Below are 11,085 nucleotides of genomic sequence, written 5' to 3'. Positions count from 1 at the left end.
GCCAAGATGAAGCACCCCATGTCTGGAACACCACATTAACTATAAGTCACCATCCGCTCCCTCTGACACGTTAACCACAGTTAAACAAAAAAAACTCATCAAATGCTCATGATGTAATCCTGCGCTTCGGCGACGGGTCATGCTGCACAGCTTGATTCACGGATGAGCTCGTTTTGAAGAGTTGTGTAGTTTGGAAAGGAAAAGGCAACACCTGGCTATTTTAGCTCCGTTTACCTTTGCCGGGAGACGGATAAGGGGACAGTACACCGTTTCCAGCCCCTCCTTCGAGAACCCTGGTCGGTTGCACGGTTTCAGGACTAGCTTAATAGCAACGAGTCGGATCATTAGCGAAACACCTTTCCCCAACAGTTCCTCATATATATATAAAAAAACTATTGAAACATTATCCACCGACTTCCTGCCATACTGGTCAACATATTGTTCTATCATATCTAGAGAAGGAGTAAACATCACTTGCTCTTATGTCCTTCCTGACATGGTAAACACACACATTTATTTTAAAAACCCATTACTTCACTTATCCCGACTTAAAACAAAACCAAAATATCCTACCTTCTGTAAAATAAGTGGACACACAAGGAGCAAAAGCTTTTCTACTGCCGAAATTAGAAAATGCATAGTCTGTTGTAACTAAAGCAAAGGCAAAACACTAACCGGTTGCACAAATCCTATTTGAATTATATGCATGCAATATATATACATGTATATTTTATCCATATATATTATTTATATTTGTGTGTATATTTTGTTTATATATATAAAATATACATGTAATGTACTTTTAAATTTTGTATAAAAATATACGCAAGTATATAGATATATATATATATATATATATATATTTAAAACGATCAGGAAAATGGCTTGTCTCACGGTAACATACCCAGATGGGTCATTTTTGTTCTCCAGTCCTTCAGTGCAACTTTCGGGTTGATGATCGAACTCACTCGGAATAGAGAGAGGGCAAAGCGATGCAGGCGTGCAGATTATTTTCTTGGAATGTTTAGTTACGAGCGGTAAACCGTGGCTTTGTGAGGACAGATCCTAATCAATTATTTACTCTGCAAAATATGTGTAAATAATGGCCTATCTGAAAATCAGTAAAACTATACTGGCGTTGAACGAGATGCCTGAGCGATTAAATGTTGGGTCAGACTGATAAAAATCGTTAAAGATGTGCAAATGCACCGATACACACCCATTAGACTAGTCATCGACGGGGCACACAAACACACACACGCACACAGATACTTAGTTATTTAATTGTACCTATACAAGAGCGCCTATGTCTATCTGGAAGAACATACACAGATATATGAAATATGTATGTATATGTGTACAGCGCGTGTGAACAGATGTACATGAAATCGCACATCAAAGGGCGAACAGGCCACGCGCTCAAGGTCTGTATGGACACGTGTGTTTATGTTGTTATATGTTCAATCTGAATGACTCAGATATTCCTTCAAGAATGACACCCAACTGCATAGCCCCAAATGTCAAGGTATGGAATGAGAAAAGACTAGCAATTCTCGGAACTCTTTTTCCAGAGTCCCTGTATTTCATGATGTTCTGCAGAACAGAACGTGAATCATCAGTCACTTAGCAGCGCATTATATTAGACAGGAAGTGTGAGCCTTGATTTCATTTCGGTTGACAAGTATTTAAGACATTTTCAGGGACTGTGTGGAAACGGTGTATTGGTGAAGATGAAGGGTCAGGTAAGCTGTTTGAGGGCTTACACTTTCGATCTATTTCCATCGGGTTGAGGCTAGTTACCGTTTTAATGAAGGTATCCAGGCAGACGTAGAAAGTTGATTTTTCTACCTGACTGAACCCTTTCAATAAACAGGACCGAGCGTCAATAGATCAATGTTTACTTTATTGGCGATTTCGAACTAAATCATGGAGACACTGGCCGTAGAGCTGAGGTGAATGATAAATTATATAAAGCAATTATTAGCCCCGGCGAATCTTTCCCCACTTAATGTCAAGCAGTGGGACTTAATTGCGTGAATAATTGTTATATGAAGACTGGTGTCTAACACTTCACACCAGATAAACATCACTTTCTTTCCCCTGTAGTACGTTTGTACCACAAAATAAATCGGATGATGTATAAAGAGAAAAGAATCGGCTACTGAACACTTGCAGTAGTGATAGATTCTCATATGATAATTGCAATATTTCAGTATTGAACTGTGCTAGCATTTGATGTATTTATTGTAGAATTAGCTGTTTATATTTAGATATCAGATATGGAATTTGGGTCATACGTTCACAAACATACATTTATAAAATTAGTCTATCATCTTGCCTCGTGTCCATCAACACCGATCTGATTCCGAAGTATGAAAAGTTTATAGAGTCATTACTTGCAATGTTGCTTTAGGATAAATAGCCATATAAGGAAAATAGCACGGGCCGCTCTTATCGTAAAGGGGGCATTATAAGTTTGGCACAAAAGAGTAATCAGCGTTCCCTGAGTGCTTCCGGTCTTTTCCATATCTCACCCACGGGAGGAGGGGTGAGTGAGGGTGCGACAATCCCTAAACCGGGGAGCATTTCCACTTAAAACGAGCCCGGCGTAAGTGCAGCCCCTGTGTTTGCACAGGGTGTCATTACGTCACGCAGGCGCCTGGTCCAATCAGCGCCAAGCTGACACTGATATTAAGGGGGAAAGTTTGTGTTGAACGAAAAGCCGACCCATGGTCCCGGTGACATTTAAACTCTGAGCGAGAGCCCGATGCGAAAAATAAGGCGATAAACCCCTTCCTGATTCTTTCCAACTCACCCCACCGGAAGACAATGAGAACCTTTTGATCACCGCCTATACATCAGTGCCATTGATTCAGGTATTGTGACCCTTGCTTCTGTCTCACCTCACCGCTACTCTCGGTCCTGTGCTTTTTATAAGTACCTCCCCTATCTGTCCTCCTCTGTATGTGCTTTAGAAGCAAGTGTGCGTCCCTATCCTTTTACCGCTCGTGATTTTAGAAATTCCTCTCCAACATATTTCTGTTGGGGTTTCTGTTGTCAGTTTTAACTTCTCTTCTGAGCCGGATCTTTGCAATTTTTTGTCTGCGTGTGGATGTTTCGATAGATTCGCGTTTTACAGGACCTATTGCGAGGGGCAGCGTGCCAATTTTAATCACACGAGGCGGATATAATTAAAATATGTAATGCTACAGGAAGCCACGACCGGTCTGTTCGGGGAGGGGTTGGGTGGGAGGAAGGGAAGAGACTGGTTGTGAGGTTGCAGCAAAGTTGCTTTCAACATCTGTTAACAGGTGGCGCGGGCACGGCATGAACCTTAAATCTTGTCAATTCTTCCATGGTTCCCCATTCCCACACTCTGGTACCCTCCCTGAAATGCTCAGGATTGAGTGAAGGGATGTGAGTGGGCGTCGGTATTCTTTTAGGAACAGCTAACTCATCTCAAAATTAAAGGAACGAAAGCTGAAGAATGCGCTTCACTCGCCTAACTAGAGATTTAATTCCTAGAGAGAAATAAAAGAATGGTTTGATCCCTTCGAACCGCGTGTAATTAACGACATTCAGGATCTCTGTCACACTCCAGTGTGTGATAATGGTTCCTTAAATCGGGTGATCTTAAGCAGACCAACTGTGTATATCAATCGTAGTTTCACATCAAAAACACATTCGGAAATGTAAAGAAAACTTCACAGAAGGTAAATCATTTTGTGCAGTTTAAGGGGAGGTTGCTAATTCTTCGCTGATTACCCCATGGTCGCTCTTTGTGGCAATCAAAATTAGACTTTAGCAACTCTTGAGTGAAATATAGTTGGGGTTAAAAAAAAGACAAACTCACCTTAAGTGGCTGCACTTTGCTTGCTGTGTTCATTTCACTTCTCCCCGTGTAAGGATCATAAATCATTCAGAGAGATTTCCGAGGTTGCTCTTCTGGACACGGCTGGAACTAGGTGTTAGATAAAAGTGCTACTGTACATGCGGCTCACCGGTAGTGGACCATACCTCGGTAATAAATCAAGCGTCCTGCATTACAGACCCTCCTCTCTAATTAGAGATGTTTATCTGAGATACTGTTTATCCAGCTGCCATTTCGAGATAGGCCTGTAACATAATTACCCTTAGTAGAAGCCCTTTGCCTGAATAACCAAAAGACTCTAATATACATTTAAACCTAATATGTTTCTTCGGGAATATGCTCTGAAAGAGACTCTCTCGTTGACCTTTGAGATAATTCCTGATCCAATATCCCTCCCTAGGTATTAATAAAATGCGTAGATCTTCCATGTGTGATAAGATTCGGAGACTGATTAAACATTGGGCGGTTTTCCTGCCACAGCTGTATTACATAGATTCTTTTTTCTTCCTCAATATTTGTGAAGCCTAGTATGAATGACACCAGAAAATTTACGAGCACAGAGAGGCGGCGAAGACTCTCCAGAGTACAGGCGGAGAGGAGCAGGCGTTATCTCAGTTTGTGTCGGTATTATAGCTGGAAAAATATTTTGTGTTCAATACACAGACAGGCATAAAGTATCCGCAAGGCACGGGTGTTGGGATAAGTTGTCAGAATCGTGCATCTCCACAATTTACCGAGTGGACCAGACAAGAGGACTTTAAGTATTCTGTGGATTGTGAAGGGAATTTGGTAGATTGGTTCGCTAATACAGCGAGTCGAGGTCAGTTTTTGCAGTAGTACGATTAAGTGATTTAGACTTCTTGAGGCTGCGGAGGAGCGCGGATCGGAGAGGGAGGGTTGTTACAGTTAAAACGTTACTTCTACAACTTATTAGTTCTTCTGAAACCATATATTGTCAACGCGGCCTTGGGGGGGGGGGGGGTGTCTTCTCAATCTTCCGACTTTATAATAGACTCCAAAATTACAGAACTCTAGAGAGACTCAAAGTGGGATTGTCAGAAGACCTGTTCAAACGAATTGCACAGATGGTTTAATATACTTTTCGACAAGGTAATTTTGGGGGTTTTGTATAGTCTATGAGCTGACATCACCTCTGCCATGGTGTCTACACAGATAAACGAAGCATGTCTTATTGTAATTACTTTAATTGGGTGATTTTGTATATTATTTTCCAGCCAAAAGGTATTTAATCGTACTGTACTGCACCAACCTGCGTTAATGGTGACGATTAGTTTCATTAAACCGCAGGAGGAGACTCCTGTTGTGGACCCCTGATCCTGTCATCTAATCCCTTGTTGATTTAAAAAAATCAAAAAATAATCTCAACTACCACAAGAATTAATTCTATACAAATGATGAGAACGACAAGCTTTGAAAGAGGGCACGTTCACTCTCCATATGTGTGTTCGCACTTGGGTTCTACTATGCATTTGGCAGGGTACACGAAATTAAGAACCTAATTTTATTCATCGGACGGAGATGTTCTACTCCAGCTATGCTAATAATGGAACTTTCAAATCAGAGCCTGGCCTGGCAGTGAAATATAATCCTTCCGCCGTTTAATAGTTTCCTCAATTGAACAAAATTTATTTATAAAGTTGGTGTCATTCTTTCAATCAAAAATCAGGCAAACTTTAGTTCAAGACTTTGGTTTGAAATTTTGGATGGTCTATTCCTGCTCCCTGATTTTACGAATTGTTCTCGTTGTCCTTTGCGTCACCTTTCCTGTTCTATTCTCTTTACTGGAGTTGGGAAACTGGGGAGAGCCTTTTAGGTTCATCGGTCTTAATAAGACAAGGAGTTTTTGACCTGCTTCTTGTTCAAATTCTCTCCTTCCACTTACTATCTTTAGACAGCGCGTTTGACATTAAAAATTTAAAAGTGAACCTTTTTAAATTCGCGCCTACGGCCTAATAATAACAACAGTAATCGTCGGCTGGGCGATCTTCCTTCTGCAAGTCGATGTCCCATCAAAAATAAAATAGAACTTCCGCCTGAGATTCCCATTTTAACTTTTATTTTAGAGCCACTGCGGTTCACGTATCATTAATTCCGCGCTCCGTCCTGATGATACCTTTTGGGTTGTTTTATTTAAGTGTCAATCTGGCGGTAAAGTAGTTCAGGAAAGTGCAAGTTAATAGACTTTTTGCAACTGCATGGTCTCTTTGAAAATGCTGGGGAGGGTCAGGTTCAGTAAAAATGGCGTCACTCCGTCTCTTCTACTAGACTCCAGAGAGGAGTGTGGGAGGGATTTTTTTTTCAGGATCAACCCCCACACCCCCCCCCACACACACAACCCACCCCCAACACCCCCACAGATAGGAAAGCTTTCGATCGGGCAATCTTCTGATAACTTTTTCTGTGAATTATTTTAGAGGGAGGAACTTATTCTGGGACAACAGCTATACAAGGCCCGGTTGTTTTTGTGTGTTTGTGTGTGTATATATTGTTACAGCGATGAAGTTTTAAACGCTATACCAAAGGCAAGGAGAAAATCTACAGGCAGAACAATTGGAGATTTATTGTAATGATAAACCTTGGCTGATGTGCTTCCTCATTGGCTGCTTGCGTCTATTCCTAACTCCTTGATAAATCTATGGCAGCCAATGTATCCCGGGCTCTGTTGGCGATGCGCTTTAATAAACCCCTTTCTCTCAGAGTATGACGTCAGTTGTATTCAGCAGCCTTCTCCCTCCGCATATTTTTTTTGTGTGGGTGTTGAGTGTGTTTAAAACTTTTTTTTCGGGGCCCACAAAGAACACTTTGCCCCCGGGGGAAATAGCGACAAGATTAAGGTCTTCTGGCCCGTATTAGTGCGTGTTAATCCCAACTGCGCTAATTGAGCTTGCAACGAAAGAGAGAGAGAAAAAAAATCACCATCGTCTCCTGCGGATTTTAGAAAGGCACCGACTTTGCTTCTTCTAATTTTGTTTGTTGAGAAGAGACGCTTTTATTTCCCAACAAAACCCCTCATCCCAACAAGTTTCAGAGAGAGCCGAGCCGAAGAACCGAGCATTTTATTAAACGTCCGCAATAAAAAAAGTGGAGATTCATTTTAAATTGTCTTAAAAAGAACGGCGGGGCGGATTCTCCCCTACAAATAATCAGAGTCTGACTAATGCACCATTGTCCCCAGCTAATTTGCAAAGATTTCGAAGCTATACTTTGCAGCAGCCAAACGACAAGAGACGGGTTTGTATTTCTCTTTCATTTTAACAAAAAGTCATGTGCATTTATTTTGTTGCGACTGTGGAGTTTATGTTTGAAGTCTTGTGCGAAAGTTGGAAGAGTTTGAGAGTGTGCACTTCTCCCTGCTTCAGGAATAAATTACCAGCCCGACAAGTTCCTTTGCGCTGTGGTCTGGCCCTCTCATTTCATCGCTGGTTATCCGTGGTTGGCGAATAAATTGTTGCAGATTTGAATTGCAAAAGTTTATTTTTATGCAACTGTTTGTTCAACTCCTGCAATTAACCGCATTTGGTTCCAAAACTTTAATACATTCGACTCTTATCTCTCTCTCCCTTCCTTCGGGGTTAGTTAAGGCGAAATTCGAGCGATTCCTTGCAAGTCCGGCACCGGGCCGAGAGATATTAGTGCAACCGAAAGTGGAGCATTTCTCCCGAGTGTAAGGCGGGTGCCGTACTCTTTTTTGTGCATAATAGAGCAGAGAAGACTATCGACTTTAAGCAGTTACAAACAGCCCCCCCCCTCCTTCAACTCTCTCCTTCGGCATTCGCTGTAACCGCACCACGTTCCCATGCAAACTCTGCACAGCGTGACCTATAACTCTCTTTTATATATAAAAAAATATTTTTTGAAATTTCCGCCCGCCCTCCCAGCTCACTTCCACTCTACAGATGACCAACACCTCAACAAAGGAAGGAGTTCAAAATAATCACACTGCAATCCTGCAATATTGGTCTTAAACTGGAGGAAAGATAGAAGTGTTGGATCCATATTAAGAGAGTGGCAGCTCTCGCCAGGACTCGAGATGACAGTGCATGACGGTCTGGCTAGCTCATTATCCAGATCCCATTGAGACGTCCTTTTCAGGCAGATGCAAAGTATTGGCAGAGTCGTTTGTCTCCGCATTGTACTTTAGTTAGGAATGCAATGGTTGTCAGTGCACTTATTCACTTTCAAGATACTTTATTGATGAGGTCTGACTTTTAGCACTTTTCACATGTCAAGAGAAGTCAAGTGTACGCGCCCACGACTTCATTTTATGCTTTGCGCGTTTCCAAGACCCCCGCCCTTTTCCCTCTCCTGCTTGCTTGTTTTTACACCCCTTTCTCTCGTTCTCTCTTACTCGCGTTTCTCTCTCCCTCACACCAACACACACACACACACACACACACACACACACACGCTCTATTGCAATTGGATAAATAATGAAGACACCCTAAGCCGAAACTGGTGTTACCTCTGTAACCTCAAACCAGGCGCTGAGGGGTTGCTTGGAGTTTACTGAGGTGTGCAGTAATGGTCGAGGCATTCAACAAATGTAGTTCTGGTGTGTGGTCAGCGTCGAGTTCATTTACTTACTTTCCCTGAGATTTTTGGCAGCCAGTGAGGTGCCAACTGCCTATTGGAAATAATCAATTAAAATTAATAGATCTTGCGATGAACAGCTCTAAAACAGGCGGCACACTTCTCTGTGTAGAATGTTAAATATGCTTGCCTCCCTCTCTCACTCAAACGTCGAGCATCTCCTTCAGAAAAGTTGAGGTTTAACTTATCACGAACACAGAAAAGCTAATAGCAGGCACAGAGCTAACAAAAGGACGCGTGGGAGAGGTTTGTGAGTGTTTTCTCAAGGCCTATTAACCAGGGTCTCGAATCCACAAAGTAAATGTGTATTTAATCAGTGCTGTCAAGGGGCCGGATTCTCTAGTCCTTGCTTAGAACATTACCAGAGATAGGTATTTGTGATAATTTATCATCGACCCAGATATACATATTTACTTTTTTAAAGAAATATTAATCAACAGTGTACATGTTACATATACCCATAGTCAATTAACATGATTACTTTACAAAGGTCACCCTTTGTAAAGATGGAATCCTTTTAAATGAATTCTACCCATTTAACAACCATGGTTGTCAAAGTGATTGGTTCCTGATATTTAGTATCATTTCAGTCAACATTTAGCTCCCTCAAAACTTTCCCCTTAATGAAGACTTAAAATGTTCAATTCATCTAAAATAACTCTGTGGGATTTGTCATTTGTGGGATTTGTGTATTGATGGGCATTTCGTGTGCATATACACGGCCATGATTTCACTGGATATTGTCACAAAACTTTTATACGCACGAGCTATATCCATAGAATGTTCCCATGTAGGCGAGTGTGTGTCCGCCGTGCACACCATCCCCTTTGCTCTACATAAGGAAATATTTATTCGTGTGCATTTGCATGTGGTGCAAGAAAAAAACGCGTGGAATGATTAGTGGGTTTGAAAGAGTGCATTTCCCGCTCTGGAGAGGCGCAGGGAGGAAGTGTTTTGCTTGCCGATGATGACAAAGGTCACTCTTTGCTAATGGGCTATTGGAAGGCGAGGCGAGCGCACCTCCCGAATTCAGACATACATTAATACAACCAGCACAATCAGCAATCAGCTAGGTGTGTTCTCTCTCTCTCTCTCTCTCTCCCCATCCCTCACGGCTACTCCTTTCTTACCGTTCTCCTCTCTCTGTTTCTCTCTCTCTCTCTCTCTCTCATTTCTCCCCTTCCTCGTGCTTAAATAACTCCCCATCTCCTCCGTGACAGCAAATTTCATTGTCCATCTCTGTCTCATTCGCAGGAATTTCCCCCTGTGTGTGTGAGTGTGTGTGTGAGTGTGTGTGTGTGTGTGTGTGTGTGTTTGTGTGTGTGTGTGAGTGTGTGTGTGTGTGTGTGTGTGTGTGTGTGTGTGTGTGTGTGTGTGTGTGTGTGTGTGTGTGTGTGTGTGTGTGTAGAGAAACTATAATTCACTGGCAAGGCTTAAAAAAGTCGCCCATCATCTTAACAGTTTGCAGGACATGTTGACAACGACGCGGAATGCCCTATAAAGGTGAGTTTACTTGCTGTCCTTATATTTTGTTCATTTCATTCTGAGCATCTTGTTTCACATTTTTTCCATTGGGAGCAAAGAAAAACCTCTTTGATTTCCCATCTATGATTTACTGCACAACTCCGATTTAGTGAACATTATTTTACACTTTAACGAGATTGGAAGGTTGTTTGGAAATACGGCTTTGTGCACATGAGTAATCTTCGAGGAAAAATATATAATACCGGAGAATCTTCAGGGATTGAATGGGAATTTAGCTCAGTTCACGGCCGTGTTGTTAAACCGTTCGCTCGTCTTAACTTGTAGAGTGTTTTTATTGCAATCTTCCATTCAATAAATCATTTATTCTTTGCTCGGTTTGCGCTAATAGCTACCGATTTATTTTAATCGGATTCGGCGGTAACACGTCCGTTTATTTTAACAACAAATTAAATAGATTTCTGTAAGAGGAAACAGAGAATTTAGTAAAATTCCCTTCAGCGAATGTAATCCGAGTTTGGGAGCGGACCGGCGATGTATCTGAGATGTTGTAATGTGGGCTTGTCTAACGTCACTTTTTCAGTATGTTTGTAAGTAGTTGATGTTTATTAATGATAAGAAAGAGCAAAATAAGTCACTTTAGGCCAAAGCTTGTTGTTTGATGAAGATGCAATGACCCGACGATGCATTGTGTCAGTTTGAATTAAGCAATCAGCCGATTCATTAGGGCCGTTTGCACAGTGTTTTCCAACTCATCATAACTCTGTACAAACGTTAAGATTTGTTTAAAATCTCGAAATTAACGTGTTTCCCCATCTCGGGGATTAATGTTTAGCGAGCTAGCACCAAATTGCACGTGTCCATGTTCAAACACAAATTAATTGAAAGAACTGCTTCTCTTTTTCAATGCGGTTCCCTGAAATTATTCCATAAATATTACCCTCTTCGCTGCCTGGTTATTATAAACTTTGTTTAATTTAGAGAAAGTAATTCACTGACAATTAAAAAATCGCATTGGCCGGCGAAAGAAAAAAATCTGAGTGTGTGATATATTTTTCGGGAAGTCAATAATTCATGCTTGTAATTTAGATCCAAAATATCTTTTGAAATTCAGCTCCAGT

The 11,085-nt window shown here is 41.4% G+C and overlaps 1 protein-coding gene across 5 annotated transcripts in view; it reads left to right on the top strand.

The window, feature by feature from the left end:
- The first annotated feature begins 2,721 nt into the window (after nucleotides 1–2,721).
- The window catches only part of LOC127577743 (paired box protein Pax-6), a 33,441-nt gene continuing 25,077 nt past the window's right edge, over nucleotides 2,722–11,085 (top strand). For 2 of the 5 annotated variants that reach the window (XM_052029263.1, XM_052029257.1), the window contains exons 1-2: nucleotides 9,413–9,555; nucleotides 9,737–9,985. The gene's annotated coding sequence lies outside the window, so the exon portion shown is untranslated. Of the gene's footprint in view, nucleotides 2,877–6,619; nucleotides 7,124–9,412; nucleotides 9,556–9,582; nucleotides 9,986–11,085 lie in introns of those variants that run through there. The other 3 variants (XM_052029259.1, XM_052029260.1, XM_052029258.1) reach the window with 3 other exon arrangements.

This window comes from Pristis pectinata, chromosome 14, assembly GCF_009764475.1.
Source record: "Pristis pectinata isolate sPriPec2 chromosome 14, sPriPec2.1.pri, whole genome shotgun sequence".
NCBI classification, from domain to species: Eukaryota; Metazoa; Chordata; class Chondrichthyes; order Rhinopristiformes; family Pristidae; genus Pristis; species Pristis pectinata.
Note: the sequence above shows the minus strand (reverse complement) of the source record. Positions and strands in the feature narration are given on the sequence as shown.